This window comes from Scleropages formosus, chromosome 13, assembly GCF_900964775.1.
Source record: "Scleropages formosus chromosome 13, fSclFor1.1, whole genome shotgun sequence".
Lineage (NCBI taxonomy): Eukaryota > Metazoa > Chordata > Actinopteri > Osteoglossiformes > Osteoglossidae > Scleropages > Scleropages formosus.
This window is the reverse complement of record NC_041818.1, coordinates 1,951,944-1,975,901: the sequence shown is the minus strand read 5'-3', so window position 1 is coordinate 1,975,901 and position 23,958 is coordinate 1,951,944. Positions and strand designations below refer to the sequence as shown.

The 23,958-nt window shown below is 45.7% G+C and overlaps 1 pseudogene; it reads left to right on the top strand.

The window, feature by feature from the left end:
• LOC114912125 (uncharacterized) overlaps nt 1-23,958 on the top strand; it is a 91,707-nt pseudogene that overhangs the window by 6,507 nt on the left and 61,242 nt on the right.

The window sequence follows — 23,958 nt, the reverse complement described above, 5'->3', positions numbered from 1 at the left end:
ACAAAGTGCCTTGTGTCAGCTCCATACTTTGGTTCTCCTTTCTGAGCAGCTCGCCGCAGACCGTAGATAGCAACCGCCGGGGATGGGCTATTGCCAAAGACATGCACTCGCATGCGATATTCTTCTATCTCTTTGGATAGGTCATTGTCTTTATGCCACAGGAATCTCAGGTAGTCTCTGTGGTCGTGCTTCACCAGGAATCCATAAAACATCTGTTGGATATCAGCAGTGACTGCGATGAAATCCTTCCTAAACCGTAACAGCACACCCAGGAGAGTATTGTTCAGATCGGGGCCTGTAAGCAGCACTGAGTTGAGGGAAACACCGTGTTATTGGGCGCTTGAGTCAAACACGACTCGTATCTGCCCTGGCTTCTGGGGATGGTACACCCCGAAAATGGGCAGGTACCAACATTCTTGCTTCTCGTGGATGGGCGGTGCCTTCTCTGCATGTTTGTTCTCGAAGAGCTTTTCCATGAAGGAGGAAAACTGCTGCTTCATCTCCGCGTTTTTGCTCAGAGTGCGTCTTAAAGACCTGAGGCGGGAGAGTGCTTTCTCTCTGTTGTTCGGGAGTGGGAGACGAGGTGACTTGAACAGTAAGGGAGCTACCCAATTGTTCTTTTCATCCTGATGAACTTCTTTCTCCATAATCTTTAGAAAGATCTCATCCTCGAAGGACATGGCACACTTGTTGTCATTGTCTGTACGCTGAAAGACCATAAGCCCGAGCTTGTCTTCAGGTTGCATAGGTTTTGACGTGGATGTAGAGAGACCATACCTGCGCTCCCCGCCGTAGCACGGTTTTTCCTTTACCCTGATGCTGTTATGGCAAGGAGTGAGGAGAGACGGGCGTCCGTTCTGTAGGATGTGGGTTCTGAAGACACTCGGAGTTGGTTTATGAGCATTGTCAATACACACGTCACCTACAATTACCCAGCCTAAGTCTAGACGCTGAGCAAAGGGTGCATTATGCTGTCCATTGAGTTGCTCTCGCACCTTGTGCACACGTATCATGTCTCTCCCTAGCAGGATCGTCATCTGCGCGTCAGGATCTAGCTTGGGAATGTGGGGAGCAATGTGCCTTAGGTGAGCGTGCGCGAGAGCGACCTCTGGAGTTGGAATCTCAGATCTATTGGTCATTATCTCATTGCACTCAATGAGTGGTGGAAGGTCCATGCACACACCTCCATTCACTGCTTCAATTTGAAAGCCTACCGCCTTTCTTCCAGTCATCTCCGTGGTGCCTGCGCATGTCTTCATCAGGTATGGTGACAGGTTGCTCTCAACCCGGAACAGGTGGAAAAATTCAGAGCGGGCCAGTGAGCGGTTACTCTGATCGTCAATGATGACATACATTTTGATGGAGTGCTCCGGTTGACCCTGGGGGAAGACACGCACCAGGCACACCTTTGAGCAGGACCGCGTGAGTCTGCCCTTACCACAGACCTTGGTGCATCGTGATGTCACCTCGAGTGGAGGACTGCCTCGTGCTTCTGCGTCTGGTTCTAGAGTGGTCAGTGAAGCAGGAGGTTGGGAGGTGAGAGGGTGCATTGCAGAGCAGTGTCTTTCGCTTTCACACTCGCCGCATTTCAACGTCGCTTGACAATCCTTGGCCTGGTGCCTTGGAGAGCAGCACTTAAAACAGCGTTTGTGTTCCTTTAGGATGCTTTTTCGTTCCTGCAATGTTTTCATTCTGAATAACCTACATTTTTCCAAAGGATGAGTTTTCTTGTGCACAGAACAGTATCGGGCTAGATCATTGTCTCTTCTCTCAGCCTCTGTAGTGCTTGTGGAGTCTGCGTCAACTGTGGCAGACACGTCTGTCTTTTGCACAGATGTAGCAGTCTTGAATCCGCTGTGCTTTGAGTTCTCTCACCTTTGTTGTAAGACTGACCGCTGCCAGACAAGATGAAACTTGGGTCATTTCTGGCCTTAGCCTGGTCATAGACAAAGTCAACAAAAAATGAACAAGGGGGAAAAGTTACTCTGTGCTGTTCCTTGTATAGTGAGCCGGTGAAGAGCCATTTGTCTTGCAGGGCTGGAGGCAACTTTTCCACTATGGGCTTTATCCCACGAGGAGTATCGAGGTAGGCCAGGCCAGGAAGATAGCCATCATTTTTAGCTGCGAGCAGCTCCATGAGAAGATCGCTGAGCTCTCTCAGTTTTGTGTTGTCCTTAGCCGACAGACGGGGGAAGCTATCCAGTCTTTTAAATAGGGCATTTTCCACTATTTCTGGTGTAGCATAGCATTCCTGAAGTCTTTCCCAGGACAGATGGAGGGCAGCTCTGGGGTCAGTAACATAAACAGCACGGATCCTTTTCACATGCTCAGATGACTCTTTACCCAGCCATTTCACGAGGAGGTCCAACTCTTCACTATATGTGAGCCCCAAGCCCTGTGTCGCGTTGAGGAATGAGGACTGCCATGCTCTGAAGTTCTCTGGCGTGTCATCGAATTTGGAGAGACCAGTGCTCACTAATTCTCTGCGTGCTAGGAACTTGGCAAAGTCTAACATAGTTGGAGTGTTAGCATGAGAAGGATGCTGACCATATTCTGTGCATGGATAATCCGATGGTCGTGAAGTAAGTATGCGTTCAGTTGCACATGCGTGCTGATTTGCTGAGGGTCTGAAGAGATTGAGTGGAGGCTTCTCCTCTGCAGCTACAGGTGTTGTTTGCTGAGTATCATTGTTCGCAGCGTGCCGGATTTCATCGTGATGCGATAAAGCAGGAGTCTGAGTACTGACCTGTGACCGGCGCCGCACATATTCTTCCGTGCGCTGCTGAATCACTTGTGGCGGGACAGCGCTCCTCACACTTTGCATATCACCATTTTCCATAGCTGCAGCTGCTTCAAAGATTTCAGCGTTTACTTGCGCAGCTTCCGCTTCCTTTTCAATCTCCAGTGCATCTAATTCTAGATCTAGCCTAGCTCTCTGCTTTTTTATTTCTAGCTGTCTTTTAGCATAAGCCACCTTGGTAAGAGCTGCTTCAGCTGAGGCTCTAGCCTTGGCAGCAGCCTCCATGATAGATGACTTGGAAGAAGATGAGCGCTTAGAGCTCGCTCTTGATGCTGCATGGACTGAAGAGTTGGGTGAAGATGGACGCTGCATGCTTGCGTTCTTGTATTTTTTCCTTGCACCCACCGCTGGTATAACTTTTCACTGTACTGTTCTCCCTGCGTGTTGTGCACACCCAGTACGTTAACGCAGTTTAACAGCAAGCCAAACTCGATTCTCACGAGCCAGGATTATGAGCGTCTTGCTCCTTTATTGTCTCCAAATGTGAAAATGCGAGTGAAACTATAATAAACAGAAACAGTAAAGGAAACTTAGTCTAATTACAACAATCGTTATAATAACCAGTTAAATCGTTTGCCGATAGCACACTTAGCATGACACAGCGCGAACTCGCACACGCATTTTACAAGGACAGTAACGTGGAGTTACGGCTGAATAAACAGAGTTTACAATACAAAGGTCAAATTTAAAAGCACGTAAACATTTTAGCCAATGTCTGCAAGAACTTCACAACTTAGTTATTGCTTCCATGGGCGTAGGAAAAGCACACAGAACCCAAGACGCTTCCACTATGCCTATCCCAACAGTAGCGCATCATGGAAATAGCGCATGTGCACAAATTGCGTATAACTTACGGAAATAAAGATTCCGCTCAACAAAGCAATTAATCGCATGAACTAAACAAATCTGCAGGCAGAACACAGACATAAGGCAAGAAAAACAAATACAAAAAAAGAAGACAGTCGACTAGTGGCTACCATAATGAAGTATTTTTTTATAGAGCTATAAGGATGCCTACTGGCCACTGAGGAAAGGAACAAAAACTCCCAACTGAAGGTTGAGGGAGAAAGAAAACCTCTGGGGGTCCGTGGGCCAGTGGTTGCCCACCCCTCCTGGGCATTCTAGAAAGTAACAATTGTGAGCCAGTGTGTAACAAGTAATAATGATTATGTTGCTAAATGGCATCTTGGATCCCCAGCTCAGCATGGAATGTTTTGTTCGTCATGGCAGATGGACATCATTCTCTGTCAGCACAGGATTCGTCTGTCACCACTGGCCAGCCTCCTCAGGTCTTATGTAGCAAGGTTGTGCTCAAAAAGAAGATTGAACAGAGTTAGTAATTTGTAACTTAAGTCAATTTAATATGCATTTGCATAATCAGAACAAGCTTTATTGCCATGTATGTTCACACATACAAGGAATTTGTCTTGGTGACAGAAACTTCCACACCACAGACAGAATGACAGTGACAAGACACACACACTTTCTGACCCTCTTGTCCCATATGGGTCACGGGGGACCAGAGCCTAACCCGGCAACACAGGGCATGAGGCTGGAGGGGGAGGGGACACACCCAGGACAGGATGCCAGTCCGTCACAAGGCACGCCAAGCAGGACTCGAACCCCAGACCCACCAGAGAACAGAACCCAGTCCAACCCACTGCACCACCTTGCCCCCTCACTGACAAGACACAAATGAGAAAATAGAATATGTGAATAAAGGATAAAAAATATATAAAAAACATGAAGTACACAAAATACAAAAAATAGTCACTAGACATAATATGTATGTGCAGGTATGATCTATACAAATGCAAGGGAATGTGAGTAAGATCTATTTATCACAACATATATATTACTATAAATATAAATAGCATTGTGTATTGCACAGGTTTACTCTCTAGGGGGGATTTAGCTGTTCATGAGGTAGATGGCCTGAGGAAAGAAACTTTTCTTGTGCCTGGCTGTCCTGGTGCTCAGTGCTCTGTAGCGCTGGCCAGATGGCAAAGGTTCAAAGAGGAAGTCGCCTGGATGTGAGGGGTCTAGTATGATTTTGCTAGACCTTTTACTGACTCTGGATGAGTACAGTTCTTGGAGAGCCGGGGGGGTGTGCCGATAGTTCGGACTGCTGGAAGAATCATCTGCTGTAATCTTCTGATGTCTGATTTCGTAGCTGAGCCGAACCAGACAGTTATAGAAGTGCAGAGGACAGACTCGACGACTGTGGTGTAGAATTGCATCAGTAGCTCCTGTGGCAGGTTGAACTTCCTCTCCTGGCAAAGGAAGTACAATCTCTGCTGGGCCTTCTTCACAATGGAGTTTATGTGGAACTCCCACTTCAGGTCCTGTGAGATAGTGGTGCCCAGGAACCTGAATGACTCCACTGTTGCCACAGTGCTGTTCATGGTGGTGAGTGGGGGTAATGCTGAGGTGTTTCTCCTAAAGTCCACAATCATCCCCACTGTTTTGAACGTGTTCAGCTCCAGGTTGTTGTGACTGCACCAGACAGCCAGCTCTTGGACCTCCTGTCTGTAAGCAGAGTCGTCACCATCCTGGATGAGGCCAATGAGTGTGGTGTCGTCAGCGAACTTCAGGAGCTTGACAGAGGGATTTTTTGCGGTGCAGTCGTTGGTGTACAGGGAGAAGAGCAGTGGGGAGAGCACGCATCCCTGGGGGGTGCCAGTACTGATTGTGCAAGTATTGGATGAACATTTGCCCAGCCTCACTAGCTGCTGCCTGTCTGTCAGGAAGTTGGTGATCCACCGACAGATGGAGGTGGGCACAGAGAGTTGGGTTAATTTGGACAGGAGGAGGTGTGGGATGATGGTGCTGAAGGCCGAACTGGAGTCTACGAACAAGATCCTCACACAAGTCCCTGGTTTGTCCAGATGTTGCAGGATGTAGTGCAGTCCCATGTTGACTGCATCATCCACAGACCTGTTTGCTCGATAAGCAAACTGCAGGGGGTCCAGCAAGGATCCAGTGATGTCCTTCAGGTAGGCCAACACCAGTCTTTCAAATGACTTCATGACCACAGACGTTAAGGCGACAGGTCTGTAGTCATTAAGTCCTGTGATTTTGGGTTTCTTCGGAATGGGGATGATGGTGGAGCATTTGAAGCAGGAAGGAACTTCGCACAGCTCCAGTGATGTGTTGAATATCTTTGTGAAGATAGGGGCCAGCTGGTCAGCACAGGTTTTTAGGCAGGCTGGTGAGACACCGTCTGGGCCTGGTGCTTTCCTTGTCTTCTGTTTGCGGAAGACCCGACACACTTCCTCTTCACAGATCAAAGGTGCATGAGGGGGGAAGGTGACTGGAGGTCTTAATCAATGCATGGAGAGAGGGTCAGAATGGGTGTGGGGTGTGAGACAGGGTTTTTCAAACCTGCAATAAAACTCATTCAAATCGTCGGCCAGTTGTTGAGTTGACACGGTGCTGGGGGATGGTGTCTTGTAATTGGTGGTGTCTTTCAGGCCTTTCCACACTGATGTAGGGTCATTGGCTGAAAAATTTGTTTCTTCAGCTTTTCAGAGTAGTTTCTCTTAGCCACTCTGATCTCCTTTGCCAGTGTGTTTTTGGCCTGTTTATACAAGACTCTGTCCCCATTCCTGTAGGCGTCTTCTTGGGCCTGACGAAGCTGTCTGAGTTTTGCAGTGAACCACGGTTTGTCATTGTTGTATGTTAAATGAGTCCTGGTAGGGATGCACATATCCTCACAGAAACTGATACATGATGTTACAGAGTCTGTGAGCTCATCTAGATTGGTAGCAGCAGCCTCAAAAACACTCCAATCAGTGCACTCGAAGCAGGCTTGTAAGTCCTGCTCTGCTTCCCCAGTCCATCTTTTAACAGTCCTTATTACAGGTTTAGCTGATTTCAGTTTCTGCCTGTAGGCTGGTATAAGATGAACCAGACAGTGATCAGAGAGCCCCAAAGCTGTCCGTGGAACAGAGTGGTATGCATCCTTTATTCTTGTGGTGTAACAGTGGTCCAGTATATTACTGTCTCTGGTAGGACATGTAACGTGCTGTCTGTATTTTGGCAGTTCACGGGAGAGATTTGCTTTATTAAAATCCCCGAGAATGATTATAAGAGTCCAGATGTTGTTGCTCTGTGTCTGTGATCTGATCGGCCAGCTGTTGCAGCACTGCGTTCACACACGCTTGCGGTGGAATGTAAACACTTACGAGAATGAACGAGGAAAACTCCCGCGGCGAGTAGAAAGGCTTACAGTTGATGAAGAGCGCTTCTAGATCGGCACAGCACATCTTCAACGCTGTTACATCTGTACACCACCTTTCGTTGATGTAGAAGCATGTCCCACCACCAGGTGATTTCCCCACTGATTCTGTGTTGCGATCCGCTCTGAACAGCTGGAAACCAGGCAGATGTAGCGTGCTGTCCGGAATGGCTTCATTCAGCCAAGTTTCCGTGAAACACAGAGCAGCAGAGTTTAAGAAGTTCAGAAGAAAGAAGTTCGTCCATTTTGTTGGGTAGGGAGCGAAGATTCGCCAGATGAATACTAGGCAGCGCGGTCCTGAAGCCACACTTTCGGAGCTTGACTAGCACGCTGGCTCGCTTTCCACGTTTGCGTGTCTTGGAGCGTTTGAGCAGCGCTGCTGCACCTCCAACTACAATGTCCAGCAAAACGTCAGAAGAAAGATTGGGTGGTGTGTACTGCCGAATGTTCAGCAGTTCTTCCTTGGTAAAACTGATTGTAGGAATATAACTAAAGAAAGGAATCAGAATCAGAACGAGCTTTATTGCCAAGTATGTTCGCACATACAAGGAATTTGTCTTGGTGACAGGGACTACCACAGCACAGACAGAATGACAGTGACAAGACACAGATGAGAAGATAGAGTATGTGAGCAAGGGATAAAAAATATTTAAAAATATAAAGTACCCAATATACAAAAATAGTACAAAAATAGTCGCTAAATACAAATGCAAGGGAGTGTAGGAGAAATGTGATAAATAGTTATAAATATAAATAGCATTATGTATTGCACGGTTTACTCTCTAGGGGAGAGATTTAGGTGTTCATGAGGTAGATGGCCTGAGGAAAGAAACTTTTCTTATGCCTGGCTGTCCTGGTGCACAGTGCTCTGTAGCGCCGGCCAGATGGCAAGGGTTCGAAGAGGAAGTGGCCTGGATGTGAGGGGTCTAGAATGATTTTGCTCGCCCTTTTACTGACTCTGGACGAGTGCAGTTCTTGGAGAGCTGGGGGGGATGTGCCGATGATTCTTCCAGCAGTCCGAACTATCCGCTGCAGTCTTCTGATGTCTGACTTCGTAGCTGAGCCGAACCAGACAGTTATAGAGGTGCAGAGGACGGACTCAATGACTGCAGAGTAGAATTGCAGCAGCAGCTCCTGTGGCAGGTTGAACTTCCTCAGCTGACGAAGGAAGTACAACCTCTGCTGGGCCTTCTTCACAATGGAGTCTATGTGGGGCTCCCACTTCAGGTCCTGTGAGATGGTGGTGCCCAGGAACCTGAATGACTCCACTGTTGCCACAGTGCTGTTCATGATGGTGAGTGGGGATAATGCTGAGGTGTTTCTCCTGAAGTCTACGATCATCTCCACTGTTTTGAGCGTGTTCAGCTCCAGGTTGTTATGACTGCACCAGACAGCCAGCTCTTGGACCTCCTGTCTATAGGCAGACTCGTCGCCATTCCGGATGAGGCCGATGAGTGTGGTGTCGTCTGCAAACTTCAGGAGTTTGACAGAGGGGTCTTTTGCGGTGCAGTCGTTGGTGTACAGGGAGAAGAGCAGTGGGGAGAGCACACATCCCTGGGGGGCTCCAGTACTGATTGTGCGAGTTTCGGATGAGAATTTTCCCAGCCTCACTATCTGCTGCCTGTCTGTCAGAAAGTTGGTGATCCACTGACAGATGGAGGTGGGCACAGAGAGTTGGGTTAATTTGGACAGGAGGAGGTGTGGGATGATGGTGTTGAAGGCTGAGCTGAAGTCCACGAACAGGATTCTCGCATAAGTCCCTGGTTTGTCCAGATGTTGCAGAATGTAGTGCAGTCCCATGTTGACTGCATCATCCACAGAGCTGTTTGCTCGGTAAGCAAACTGCAGGGGGTCCAGCAAGGGTCCAGTGATGTCTTTCAGGTAGTCCAACACCAGTTTTTCAAGTGACTTCATGACCACAGATGTTAAGGCGACAGGTCTGTAGTCATTAAGTCCTGTGATCTTGGGTTTCTTTGGGATGGGGATGATGGTGGAGCGTTTGAAGCAGGAAGGAACTTCGCACATCTCCAGTGATCTGTTGAAGATCTTTGTGAAGATAGGGGCCAGCTGGTCAGCACAGGTTTTTAGGCAGGCCGGTGAGACACCGTCTGGGCCTGGTGCTTTCCTTGTCTTCTGTTTGATGAAGACCCGACGCACCTCCTCTTCGCAGATCAAAGGTACAGGAGGGGGGGAGGTGGGGGTTACTTGAGTTGTTAAGTGATTGGTGGAGAGAGGGTCTGAATGGGTGTAGGGTGTGAGGCAGGGTTTATCAAACCTGCAATAAAACTCATTCAAATCGTCGGCTAGTTGTTGAGTTGACACGGTGCCGGGGGGTGGTGTCTTGTAATTTGTGATGTCTTTCATGCCTTTCCACACCGACGCAGGATCATTGGCTGAAAACTGTTTCTTCAGCTTTTCAGAGTAGTTTCTCTTAGCCACTCTGATCTCCTTTGCCAGTGTGTTTTTGGCCTGTTTATACAAGACTCTGTCCCCGTTCTTGTAGGCGTCTTCTTTGGCCTGACGAAGCTGTCTGAGTTTTGCAGTGAACCACGGTTTGTCATTGTTGTATGTTAAACGAGTCCTGGTAGGGATGCACATATCCTCGCAGAAACTGATATATGATGTTACAGAGTCTGTGAGCTCATCCAGATCGCTAGCAGCAGCCTCAAAAACACTCCAGTCAGTGCACTCGAAGCAGGCTTGTAAGTCCTGCTCTGCTTCCCCAGTCCATCTTTTAACAGTCCTTATTACAGGTTTAGCTGATTTCAGTTTCTGCCTGTAGGTCGGTATAAGATGAACCAGGCAGTGATCAGAGAGCCCCAAAGCTGCCCGTGGAACAGAGTGGTATGCATCCTTTACCGTGGTGTAGCAGTGGTCCAAAATATTACTGTCTCTGGTGGGACATGTAATATGCTGTCTGTATTTTGGCAGTTCACGGGAGAGATTTGCTTTATTAAAGTCCCCGAGAATGATTATAACAGAGTCCGGGTGTTGTTGCTCTGTGTCAGTGATCTGGTCGCCCACCTGTTGCAGCGCTGCGTTCACGCACGCTTGCGGTGGAATGTAAACACTTACGAGGATGAACGAGGAAAACTCTCGCGGCGAGTAGAAAGGCTTGCAGTTGATGAAGAGCGCTTCTAGGTCGGGACAGCACATCTTCTTCAACGCTGTCACATCTGTACACCACCTTTCGTTGATGTAGAAGCATGTCCCACCTCCACGTGATTTCCCCGCTGATTCCGCGTCGCGATCCGCTCTGAACAGCTGGAAGCCCGGCAGATGTAGCGCGCTGTCCGGGATGGCTTCATTCAGCCAGGTTTCCGTGAAGCACAGAGCAGCAGAGTTGAAAAAGTCCTTGTTTCTTTGGGACAGGAGGAAAAGTTCGTCCATTTTGTTGGGTAAGGAGCGGAGGTTCGCCAGATGAATACTAGGCAGCGCTGTTCTAAAGCCGCGCTTTCGGAGCTTGACAAGCGCTCCGGCTCGCTTTCCGCGCTTGCGCGTCTTGGAGCGCTTGGAGCGCTTGAGCAGCGCCGCTGCACCTCCGACAACAATGTCCAGCAAAACGTCAGAATAGTCAAAAACCGGTAAAATGTCGGGTGATGTGTACTGCCGAATGTTCAGCAGTTCTTCCCTGGTAAAGCTGATTGTCGGAGTATAACTAAAGACAGGGCAAACTAACAAAAACATTAAAACAACTGTGGAGCTCCACACCGAGGCGGCCATCCGCGGCGCCATCATGTATCAAGATGATTAAAACAACTGTGGAGCTCCACACCAAGGCAGCCATTCGCGGCGCCATGGTACTTTCTCATAAAGGTGATAAAAAACAACCAAGGCAGGTGGAATTACATTTCGAGGTGGAATGCCTGAGTGAACATATAAGTCTTTAGTCAGGATTTGAAAACAGAAACAGACAGGGCATTTCTGACAATAACTGGTAGACTATTCCACAGTTTAGGTGCTCTATAACTAAAGACACAACCTCGTATTGAGGTCTTATTGATCACAGGTACTTTAAGGTAACCTGCATCCAATGAACGAAGATATCGTCCAGGGATATAAGAATCAATAATCTCACAAAGGTAAGCCGGATCAATGCCATGTGCTGCCTTACAGGGTAAAAGTAGGATTTTATATTTAACTCTATAAGCGACCAGGAGCCAATGTAACGATTTAAGTACAGGTGTTATATGGTCGTACTTCTTAGTTCTAGTGACAATTCTCGCAGCAGCATTTTGTACCAACTGTACCAATTCTTGACACAAACCGTATGCTTGAAAGTAATACCATTTGTTGTAAAGATTGGCGTGTTTACGTCGAGAGTTTTGGCATCACCATATACCACAAGTACCGCTGTTTTCCTGGCATTTAGAGATAAAAAATGTTTACTCATCCATAATTTTATACTGCTAAAACAATTAGACAGCACATGTGATGGATTATCAGGCTTAAACGATACATATAGCTGTGTGTCATCAGCATATGAATGGAAAGTCACATTGTGTTTGCAAATAATGTCACCCAATGGTAACATATAGAGTTGGAACAGTAATGGTCCCAACACAGAGCCCTGTGGCACAACATACTGAACCGTAGTTGAGATGGAGGGGGTGCAGTCATCAGATTTCAGTACAAATTGTTCACGGTTAGGTAAATTCGATTCAAACCCCTTCAGAACGGTACCTCTTAGTCCAGCCACGTTTCCAAGTCTACTCAGTAGGATACTATGGTCTACAGTATCGAATGCAGCACTCAACTCCAGTAAGATAGGAATAGAGATCTGACCAGCATCAGAAGAGATGAGAATATCATTAACAGCAGGCGTGAGTGTCGTTTCAGTGCTGTGACTAGTGCGGAAACCAGACTGAAATTTTTCAAATATATTATGATGATTAAGATATTTTACAGTTTGGGAAGCTACGATTTTTTCTAGAATTTTGGATAAAAACGGTATATTGGAGATTGGTCTATAATTACATGGGCTATTGCAATCCAGATCCGATTTCTTTAGTAGGGATCTAATAATGGCGATTTTAAAAGCTTTTGGAACACAGCCATTTAGTAATGACGTATTAACAATATTAACAATAGGTTCTGCAAGGATGGAAACTGCAGCTTTCAGTAATTTGGTGGGGATTGGGTGTAAAGAACAGGTAGTACCTTTCATAGAGCGAATTAGCACGGTAATTTCCTCTACAGTTATTACGTTTAAGCTACTGAGATGGTGTAGACAACTAATATTATCATCGTCAGAAGCGCTTATGCTAGTTTAAACCGAACTACAGGGCACTATGGATTTGCAGATATTCTCTAATTTATTTTTGAAAAACGACTTAAATTGATCATTAGTAATGGCAGCAGAAACACATTGTTTATCTTTGTGTTTACCAGTTAAGTAAGACATGGTATTAAACAGGAAGCGAGGGTTCTTCTGATTTTCATCAATTCGCTCTGCGTAGGATTTAGATCTGGCATGAAAAAGTGCTTTTTTTAATATTTTTTTAGACAATCGGACCAGGCTACGTAATAAACGTTTAGTTTAGTTGAACGCCACATATGCTCTAATTTACCACATTCTAACTTTACAGTTCGTATAAGTTTAGTTTTTGGTGGAGCCGCAGAGTCTAGGGCGAATTTTACCACTGAATTATAATCTAAAGCCATTTGATCAATATCTACGCTCGTTCCAAAATCCGAAATTGTAATATGATCAACAATTTTAACAGTAGTATTTTCATCAATATGCCGCATGATTTTGGTCTTACTATTGTCAGATGGCACCGGCAGGCATAGATCAAAGGTTAATAAATGATCAGAAATAGCCTCGTTTAAAGGGATAATATTAACGTGATGGACATCTACGCCATAGGTTATGATGATATCGAGCGTATGGTTACGTCAGTGAGTAGGACCAAAAACAACTTCAGTTAAACCGACGGAGTTTAAGAGAGACGTAAAACTATTAGTGAGAGTATCCAACGACACGTCTATATGAATATTGAAATCACCAGTCAGGATAATTTTGTCATGATTAATGACTAAATCGGTTATGAAGTCACTTAATTCCTCGAGCAAAGAGGAGTGTGGTCCAAGTGGACCGTAGATAAGGAATATAAATATATTGGGTTTTGAGTTGAAATCTAGTTGTAGAACTTCAAATGAGGTGATATTATCATGATTTCTTGGTGTTGTTTGTAATCTATTATTGAAAAGAACACCGACTCCACCTCCACGATGTACAGAACGAGGTTTATGGAAACACATACGGAAATATTTACAATGTTTTCCCCACTCATACTCCCCGTAATGTGGTTTGTTACAATAGAACCATAAAAGTGTATCACTGGACAGTGCTGCACTGGCATCAGTCTACACCGATTATCCACAACATTAAAACTACAAATTATGGCTAATATTGTATAGGCCCCCCTCATGCCACCAAAACAGCTCTGACCCATCGAGGCATGCACTCCACAGGACCTCTGAAGGTGTCCTGTGGTATCTGGCACCAAGACGTTAGCAGCAGATCCTTTAAGTCCTGTAAGTTGAGGGGGTGGGGCCTCCATGGATTTAACTTGTTTTTCCAGCACATCCTACAGATGCTCGATCTGGTTGAGATCTGGGGAATCTGGAGGCCAAGTCAACACCTTGAACTCCTTGTCGTGTTCCTGAAACAATTCCTGAAGAATTTTTGCAATGTGATAGGGTGCACTATCCTGCTGAAAGAGGCTACTGCCATCAGGGAATGGGGTAAGATGAGCCAAATTTTACTTATCTTGTCCTCTAGGTAAGGAAAAATGAGAAAGTAAAATAAAAACATCTACTTATATTTCAGGATGTCTGCTATCAACCAAAATTATAAGAATGCATCTCTGGCAAACAGTTTTGGAAATATAACTTCTCAAAAAAAAGTGGTTATGTGGCTTAGCTTGCCCCAGGTTAGTGGTAGGTTGATCCAAGTCACTGGGTAAGTTGAGCCATCTGGGGGTAAATTGACCACCAGACTTAAGTTTAAACTTAAAAACATGAAATTAATTAATTAAACATAATTTAATTAATTGGCAGTTTCACAGTTGTGAACTTGTGAAAAAAATCAACCCGAGCTTAACAAACAAATATGCCACAGTTAGAGCTTCAAGACCACTGCACAACCAAAACAACTATTCAACATTCCATTTATCAAGGTTACAAGGAAATATGAATTGTTGCTCCCTCCTTCCAGTTCCTCTAGCCTACTGAGGTTGAGGTAGCTTCATCAGCACATCACTCAGTGGGAAAGATGCCTCATAATTTTCGTTGAATGCAAAGGTAGGTTTCTCACTGCTAGCACTGCCCTGGATTCTTCTCAAAAAATCTTGCACTCACATCGTCAAACTCAAAGCTCTAACCTAAGCCAATGTAACGGTAGCTCCTACATTTGTTCACAAAATTAACTATTAAAAAGTCACCAGCTGAAAGATCTGAGATGTCAGGTTTACCTCTGTCATCCTCAGAGCTCTCATACTCAGAAATGACATCAAATGGGATAAAAACATCACTATCCTCAAAACTGCTGTACACTGATTTTTTTTTTTTCTTCTTTGGTTTCCTCTTGAGCTTTCCTTGTTCGTTGATACTTTATTTTTCCCGCTTTTGTTTAATTTTTTTCTCTTGTTGAGCCTTTCAATTGCCTGTTTTTCAGGTGTATCAGTCACTATCCTTGATTTCATGCACTTTCGTTTTGTTTGTGGCCTGGGATGCTGACTTTTAAGTAAGGGTAGAATTTTAGTAGGATACACATATTCAGTGTGTTTGCGTTGCGAGTCTGGCTTGCTTGGTGAAACACTTGGATGTGTAGGGCATGGTGAAGGCAGTTCAGCAGAGGTAGAAGTTTAAACCATTGGTGAATCATCTGGAGCAGCAGGCTGCAACTCAGAGTTTGGCTTGTCTAACACCATGGATTGCTCAGACTCTGCATCACAGAAAATATCGCTATAGTAAGAGAAAATCCCTGTGGACTTGAATCCAGAAGAGATAGTCTGTGGTGTCATTGCTGACACGAAAGCCTGATTCACACATCCAGGGATTTTGTATAAACTGGTTATTTTGCCTCAGTGTGATGTCATCCACCCATCAAGAGCTCTGTTGTAAGATGTCTTAAACGGACCGCAAACACACTTGTACAGAGGCTGCAAGTGATGTGAAGTGTGGGGTGGAATTGTGAGCATGACAATACCATTTGTTTTTGTAACATCCAGTGCCCTCAGTGAAATGTGTGCCTCGTGGTTATCGAGGATTAGCAGCATGGGCTGGTCAGAGGAGCAGTCGGTGTGCTGAACCAGCTGTTCAAGAAACTCAACAAAGGTGTCTTCATTGATCCAGCCATATCTGGTGGAGGTACCCACTGACCCTGGAGGTGCTCCTGTAATGAAGTGGTCTTTGTATCTAACCCTTGAAAATATAAACATGGGAGGGACTGCATTCCCAATTGCACTGACTGCACAGACCAGTCACAAGCTCTCCTCTTTCAGCAGATGACATGACTCCCATTTGCTTCTTTCCTTTTTCTACCACTAACTGCTTTGGTGTCTGTACTGTTGTCATACCTGTTTCATCAAAATATAAATCATGTTTGGGGGAGTTAAGCTGAATCATGGGTTCAATTTGCTCCAAAGCATTTGGTTCACTTTGCCCCATAGCCACCATTTTGTAAAGAAAAAAAAAAATGCACAGTGTAACAATTCAGGCCAATCTTCAGCTAAGTAATTCATGTCGATTTAGAAATTACTTAATCAGCAATATGTATGATACATTGTTTTAGACCAGGCAAAATTTGCTTTAAAATAATAGACATTGGGGGTGTGGTGGCACAGCAGGCTTGGTTGGTGCCCCGTGTGGCGAGTCTGGGGTTCAAACTCTGCTTAGGGTGCTTTGAAACGGACTGCTGTCCTGTCCTGGGTGTGTCCCTTCCCCATTCGGCCTTGCGCCTTATGTTGCCGGGTACAGCTCTGGCTTGCTGCGACCCCGCTAGGGACAAGCGGTTGTTGACTGTGGATGGACAATACATTTACATTTATTAATTTAACAGACGCTTTTGTCCAAAGTGACGTACATCTCAGCAAAAGTACAATTTATGCATTACATTGAGAGATGAAGACATAGCTGCAGACATGAAAGTCTCAAGCAAACCTAGTTTAGACTCTATCACTTGCGTACAGTGTCTATTGTCTATTTCTATCACTGGCATGCAGAAAATTTGCTTTGACATGCAAAGAACAATTTTTGGTGTCAGAATATTCTCTTCTTCTCCCATGGGCTTCAATCCATTACAGCCAGGTAGAAATGATCCAAGCTTCCTAAATTTATGGTTACATGACAGCAAATGTTTGTAGATACAGGGAGTGGGTCAGCTTACCTACTGGCTCATCTTACCTCATTCTCCCCTACCTTTGCCATGAAGGAGTGTGTATCGTCTGCAGCAATCTTTAGGTACAGTAGGTGATACGTGTCAAAGTAACATCTACATGAATGCTAGGACCCAAGGTTTCCCAGCAAAACATTGCCCAGAGCATCACACTGCCTCCGCTGGCTTGCCTTCGTTCCATAGTGCATCCTGCTGCCATCTGTTCCCCAGGTAAAGGACGCGCACACATCCAGACGTCCATCCATCCGTCCATCCATCTTCCTCCGCTTATCCGGGACCGGGTCGCGGGGGCAGTAGTCTAAGCAGAGCCCCCCAGACTTTCCTCTCCCTGCAAACCTCCTCCAGCTACTCTGGGGGAACCCCAAGGCATTCCCAGGCCAGCTGGGAGACGTAGTCTCTCCAACGTGTCCTGGGTCTGCCCCGAGGCCTCCTCCCAGTGGGACATGCCCGGAACACCTCCCCAGGGAGGCGTCCAGGAGGCATCCGGAACAGATGCCCGAGCCACCTCAACCGGCTCCTCTCGATGCGGAGGAGCAGCGGCTCTACTCCGAGCTCCTCCCGGGTGACTGAGCTCCTCACCCTATCCCTAAGGGTGCGCCCAGCCACCCTGCGGAGGAAACTCATTTCTGCCGCTTGTATCCGCGATCTCATTCTTTCGGTCATGATCCAGAGTTCCCGACCGTAGGTGAGGGTAGGAACGTAGATCGACTGGTAAATTGAGAGCTTCGCCTTACGACTCAGCTCCTTCTTCACCACAACAGACCGGTACAATGACCGCATTACTGCGGACGCCGCACCGATCCGTCTGTCAACCTGCCGCTCCATTTTTCCCTCACTCGTGAACAAGACCCTGAGATACCTAAACTCCTCCACTTGAGGGAGGAGCTCCCCCCTAACCCGGAGGGGGCAATCCACCTTTTTCCGACTGAGGACCATGGTCTCGGATTTGGAGGTGCTGATTCTCATCCCCGCCGCTTCGCACTCGGCTGCAAACCTCTCCAGTGCACGCTGTAAGTCTTCATTCGATGAAGCTAACAGGACCACATCGTCCGCAAAAAGCAGAGACGAGATCCTGCGGCCACCAAAACAGACACCCTCCGTTCCCTGGCAGCGCCTAGAAATTCTGTCCATAAAGATAATGAACAGAATCGGTGACAAAGGGCAGCATTGGCGGAGTCCAACATGCACCGGGAACAGGTCTGACTTACTGCTGGCAATGCGAACCAAGCTCCTGCTCCGGTCATACAGGGAACGAACAGCCCGTAGCAACGAGCCCTGAACCCCATAATCCCGAAGTACCCCCCACAGGATGCCACGAGGGACACGGTCGAATGTCTTCTCCAGGTCCACAAAACACATATGGACTGGTTGGGCAAACTCCCATGAACCCTCCAACACCCTAGTGAGGGTATAGAGCTTGTCCAGTGTTCCACGGCCAGGGCGAAAACCGCATTGCTCCTCCTGGATCCGAGGTTCGACTGTCGGTCGGATTCTCCTCTCCAGTACCCCGGCATAGACTTTCCCAGGGAGGCTAAGGAGTGTGATCCCCCTACAGTTGGAACACAATCTCCGGTCCCCCTTCTTAAAAAGAGGGACCACCACCCCGGTCTGCCAGTCCAGAGGCACTGTCCCTGAACTCCACGCGATGCTGCAGAGGCGTGTCAGCCAAGACAGCCCCACAACATCCAGAGACTTGAGAAACTCGGGGCGGATCTCATCCACCCCCGGAGCCTTGCCACCGAGGAGTTTTTTGACTACCTCAGCAACTTCAACCAGGGTAATGGACGAGTCCCCCTCTGAGTCCCCGGCCTCAGCTTCCTCTACGGAAGGCGTGTCGGAGGGATTGAGGAGATCCTCAAAGTACTCCTTCCACCGCCCGAGGACATCCTCAGTTGAGGTCAGCAGCGCACCACTTCCACTGTAAACAGTGTTGGGGGAACACTTCTTCCCCCCTCTGAGTCGCCGGACGGTTTGCCAGAATCTCTTTAAGGCCGACCGAAAGTCTTCCTCCATGGCCTCACCAAACTCCTCCCAGGCCCGAGTTTTTGCCGCGGCGACTGCCAGAGCCGCACTCCGTCTGGCCCGCCGGTACCCGTCAGCTGCTTCAGGAGTCCCATGAGCCAGCCAGGCCCGATAGAACTCCTTCTTCAGCTTGACGACATCCCTTACCTCCGGTGTCCACCACCGTGTTCTGGGATTGTTGCCGCAACAGATGCCGGAGACTTTATGGCTGCAGCTCCGAAGCACCGCCCCGACAGTGGAGGTGTGGAACATAGTCCATTCGGACCCAATGTCCCCAGTCTCCCTCGGGACCTGGTTGAAGCTCTGTCAGAGGTGGGAGTTGAAGACCTCTCTGACAGGAGCCTCCGCCAAACGTTCCCAACAGACCCTCACTATGTGTTTGGGCCTGCCAGGTCATACCGGGCGGGGTGAACGAGATCCTTGATTTAGTAGTTATAAGGGGATTTTGAACCGCGCTTTGTCTCGTCTGTCACCCAGGACCTGTTTGCCTTGGGAGACCCTACCAGGGGCATATAGCTCCAGGCAACATAGCTCCTGAGATCATTCAGGCACTCAAACCCCTCCACCTCGGTAAGGTGGCGGTTCGCGGAGGGGACCTTCAAATGTCCACGTGATCTCAAGGAAAATGTGATTCATCAGACCAGGCCACCTTCTTCCATTGCTCCATGGTCTAGGTCTGATGCACACGTGCCCATTGTAGGCACTTTCGGCAGTGGACAGGAGTCAGCATGGGCACTCTGACTGGTCAGCGGTTACACAGCCTTATACAGAGTAAGCTGCGATGCACTGTTTTCTGACACCTTTCTGTCATGTCCAGCATTAAGGTTTTCAGCAATTTGTAGTACAGTAGCTGTTCTGTGGGATTGGAGCAAATGGGCTATTCTTCACTCCTCACATGAGCCAGTGAGCCTTGGGTGCCTATGATCCTGTTGCTGGTTCACCGGTTCTCCTTCCTTGGACTGGGAACACCCCACAGGACCTGCCGTTTTGGAGAACCTCTTACCCAGTCATGTAGCAATCGCAATTTGACCCTTGTAAAAATTGCTCAGATCCTTATGCTTACACATTTTTCCTGCTTTCAACACAAAAAAATTCAAGACCTGACTGTTCACTTGCTACCTAATATATCCAACCCCTTGACAGGTGCCATTGTAACAAGATAATCAATGTTGTTCACTTCACTTGTCAGTGATTTTAAAGTTGTGGCTGATTGCTGAAAACTTCATGTGAAACAGAATTCCTTTCCTGCAAGGCAGAATTTCTCTTACAGAAGTTTGAAATGCTGTCAACTTGTGGCTTGAAAAACATTAGGAAATATTCTAGCTTGCACAGTTCACTGGAACCAGTATAGTGCCATCTTCAACAAATACCACGATGGATATACCTTTGTTGAGACATGTACTGTGTGGCATTTTGTTAGCATTTTCCACTTTTCAATACCTAAGTGCTGAATATGTTGTGTTACGCAGACAAGTGAAAATAGACACACGCACATTGACTGAAACTGCTTGTCCTGAGCGGGGTCACGGCAAGCCGGGGCCTAATCTGCCAACACAGGGCGCAGGGCTGGAGGAGGAGGGGGGGGACACCCAGTACAGGACAGCATTGTGTCACAAGGCACCTCAAGCAGGACTGGAAACCCCAGACCCACCAGAGAGCAGGCCCTAGCCAAACCCACTGTGTCACTGCACCCTCAGTGAAAATACACCAAAACAAAAACATACTGAAAATAAAAGATGCATGTTAAATTTCCTCTTTGTTGAGACTGAACATTTATCTTAAATGAGATGCCCTTTAAAAATGCCACCATGATCCAGAATTTTGAATGTACACAATCTCTTCTGTAGATTTACATTCGTTTCCTTAGTAGAAGCTTTTCTCCAAAGCAATTTCTCAAACTCTGTGTAACATTATTAGCTCCCACACCTTATTCACTAAGGTGACTTACACTGCTAGGTACACTACTTACAATGGGTCACTCATCCATCCATCAGTGGAACACATTCTGTCACTCACACACTACAGGTGAATCTGAACAGCATGCCTTTGGACTGAGGGAGGAAACCATAGCACCCAAAGGGAGAACATGCAGACTCTACCCCAACTGAGCAGGGATTGAACCAACATCCTCTTGCACCATCCAGGCACTGTGAGACAGCAGCGCTACTCACTGTGCCACCCTTCTTTTTAAATAAACCAAACAGTTGAATTAAACTTCATAGATTCTGTTTGATTGCTGTGCAGTGTTGTGATTTGTGTGGATTTTTTCTTTTAACATGAGGAATGTGTAAGAGAGGATGCTCAGATCATTCTAAAGAGATATTGTTGCTGAATCATTTTCAGAACCTTGAGTATAACAGCATTCAATAACTCCTTTCCAAGCTTTGACATTTGTTGCTTTTTTGTTAAAAAAAGAGTGATGATATTGTGAAAAGCAAAAAAGTGACAGAACTGTATTTTCGCCCATTACTGTTCTCTTTTAGATCTCTGTGTCGAAAACTGTATTCACTACCAATACAAATTCAGTGTGCTAGTAATCAGCTTGCATGCAAATGGCCTGCAGCTGTGAGACTATTCTATTTCACTCAATGCTTCTGAAGTTCTTTACAGTTTTAACACACTATCTGCACAAACATACAAAAAATTAACTTTTTACAGTATCATTCCTGTTTGTATATTAGCAAATTTCTGTTTAACCAAAGATTTTCATTTATTAAATTAGCAGACACTTTTCTCCAAAGCAATTTACAGTGTTAAGTTATTTACAATTACTACTTACAACAAAATAAACACATAGATGTTTATGCTCGATAAACATATATATATCTGTTATGTTAAATTATTTTGAATTATACTGAATGAAAAGCCTATATGTACCTACTTGTGTACTGTATACTGGTTAATACGGTAGACTGTGACAAATTGAATGTTCAGTAGAATCATGTCTCTGTGCAAATCTCTCCTTTTGTTGATGTAATGCACTTTGTGTATTGTTCTCTGAGATGCATGTCATTTTGAAGAAAGGCATCTACTTAACATGTCATGTAGTAGTAGTAATAATAATAATAATAATAATAATAATAATAATAGGGGGTGTGGTGGCACAGCGGGTTTGACCAGGTCCTGCTCTCTGGTTTGTTTGGGTTTTGAGTCCTGCTTGGGGTACCTTGAGACTGACTGGGATCCCGTCCTGGGTGTGTCTCCTCCAGCCTTGTGTCCTGTGTTGCCGGGCTAAGCTCCAGTTCGCCACAACCCTGCTTGGGACAAGCAGCTTCTGAAGGTGTGTGTCATAATAAGATGTTGAAGTAACCTCTCTCGTACTCTGCTCCATACCATAAAAACTTCCTACTTAAATCACAGAATGTAAAATATTCTTTTTCCTGTAGAGTATCATACAGTATCATGTTGCAACATACAACCTGTCTGAATTATTTTATTATTCAATATTTTTATGTGTTTTTAGCTTGTGGACTGCAATCCACAGTGTTCACAAAGTCACAGTTTTGCCAATAATGTAATACTCACCTAAATATGCTAGTGGATTTTGCTGAAACTGAAAATTAATCTGGTCTGGTTCCATTTATGTGTTAATTGGCTTCAAATTCAGATTGGTTTTCTGTGTAGTCAGAGCCCTTGTAAATTTTGTCAGTTTAAAAAGTACTTCCCTGCAGGTAGAGAAAGAAGGTAATTGCACAGACTATGGTTAGAACAAAGAAAAGTCATTTATAAGCATTGAGCCTTTCTTTAATCTTTCAAGGAGACCCACTTAGATTGGAGCACCAGCAAATTGATAAAACATTTACATTTTTTCAGCTCTTCAGAATTCGCTTTAAAAAATATTAGAAAGTGTGCGCTTTGAAGATTAAACTGCAACTTGGGCTTCTTCTTGTATTTTCCACCTCTAGCATGTTAATAATTTCCGTTTCCATAATGAAGACAAGTCTGTTTTATTTTCTTTCAGAGACAGCTGAAAGAAAAGCTGACATTTGGTTACTTTTTTCCAGATGGACTCCTCTATGAGACACCCACCACAACCCACCTACCCTTCCACCTGACAGGTAGAAAGTACTGATCTCTGCTGAACTCAGCAGGTATTATCTTCTATGCATTAAATCGGACAGCACTGTGGAACATACATTCAGGAACTTGAAATATCAACCTCAATTTAGTAGCCATGTTATCAATATTTCAAATACCTGTAAGAAAATTAGGCTGGTTGCTTTCTTGGACTGCTCATCAGTGGAGAAGCAGACAGAGATAAGCAGTGGTAGATCAGTAAGTCAAAACTGCATTTTTCAACAATAGCAAAGAGGCATTTACCAGACAACAAGACTGAATTTAGAGTGTGTTATTTTGAAGCACAGATTTCTTATGGATGTTTAGCTGATAGCTGGATCCACCCTTTTAATTGAGTTAGAGTACATTATACAGTCACCCTTTCAGATTCTGAATATCTTTAGCATGCACTGGTCAGCTTAAGTAACCCCTTGGATACCTGGCAAGGCTTGTGAAGCCTATGCAGATGATGTGAAGTTGAAGGCACAAAAAACTGGGGACTCTGTTACTTTTACAGGTACCTTTGGATAAAGCCACTGAGGCTCATTTCAGCAGAAGGACAACCTTCCCTTCGCTACTTTCCTGGCGTGTGAACAGAGCACTTAGAAGTAGCTGGATTTTTCAATATGTATTTGCATCAGTTGAATAGTTTTCTTCAGTAATTCTGTTTTTTAACTGGATTGAAAACTGTCAACAATTTGTTCTATTTTTACGAGGTTGCATACACATTTGTACATCTTGCAGTGCAGATTGATTACACGTTCAAGATATACAGGAAAAGATGTTATACCCCGTGCATATTTTTCAACGGCTGTACACAAGGACCCAGTCCAGTTATCAACCTGAAGCCACAGAGAACAACACCCAGCATAACCAGTATACATCTTCATGCCCTGAAACCAAGAAGCTTAACTGACCTAATCCACCCACCACACCGAAACTAATTCCACCAACAAAATCAAACCAACAAGCCAGATCTAACCCTACCAACAAATAACCAAACCAAGCCTAACTCACAAACACAAAACACCAAACCACACCCACCAACAAAACTCCGAAAGCAAGCCTAACCCAACAAACCAGCCATCCAGCCAACCCGCTAACAATAACCAACTACCAAGCCACACCCAACAAAGCCAAATCTACAGACTCTCAACCACCAACAGAAACCAACCAAGCCTACTCCCACCAACAGAAAAACTAACCATCAAACCAAACAGACCAAGTCTAACACATCAACTCAGAACCATCAACCAATACCACCAACAAAACCAAGCCTAACAACCAACCAAACCACACCTACCAAAATCAAACCAGCAAACCAAGTTTAACCCACCAACACAAAAACCAACGAACCACACCACATTGACAGAAAGAGAGATCTGCATGGAGACATGTGATTCTAGAGTAGTCAAATTTTCACATTCCACCATATGA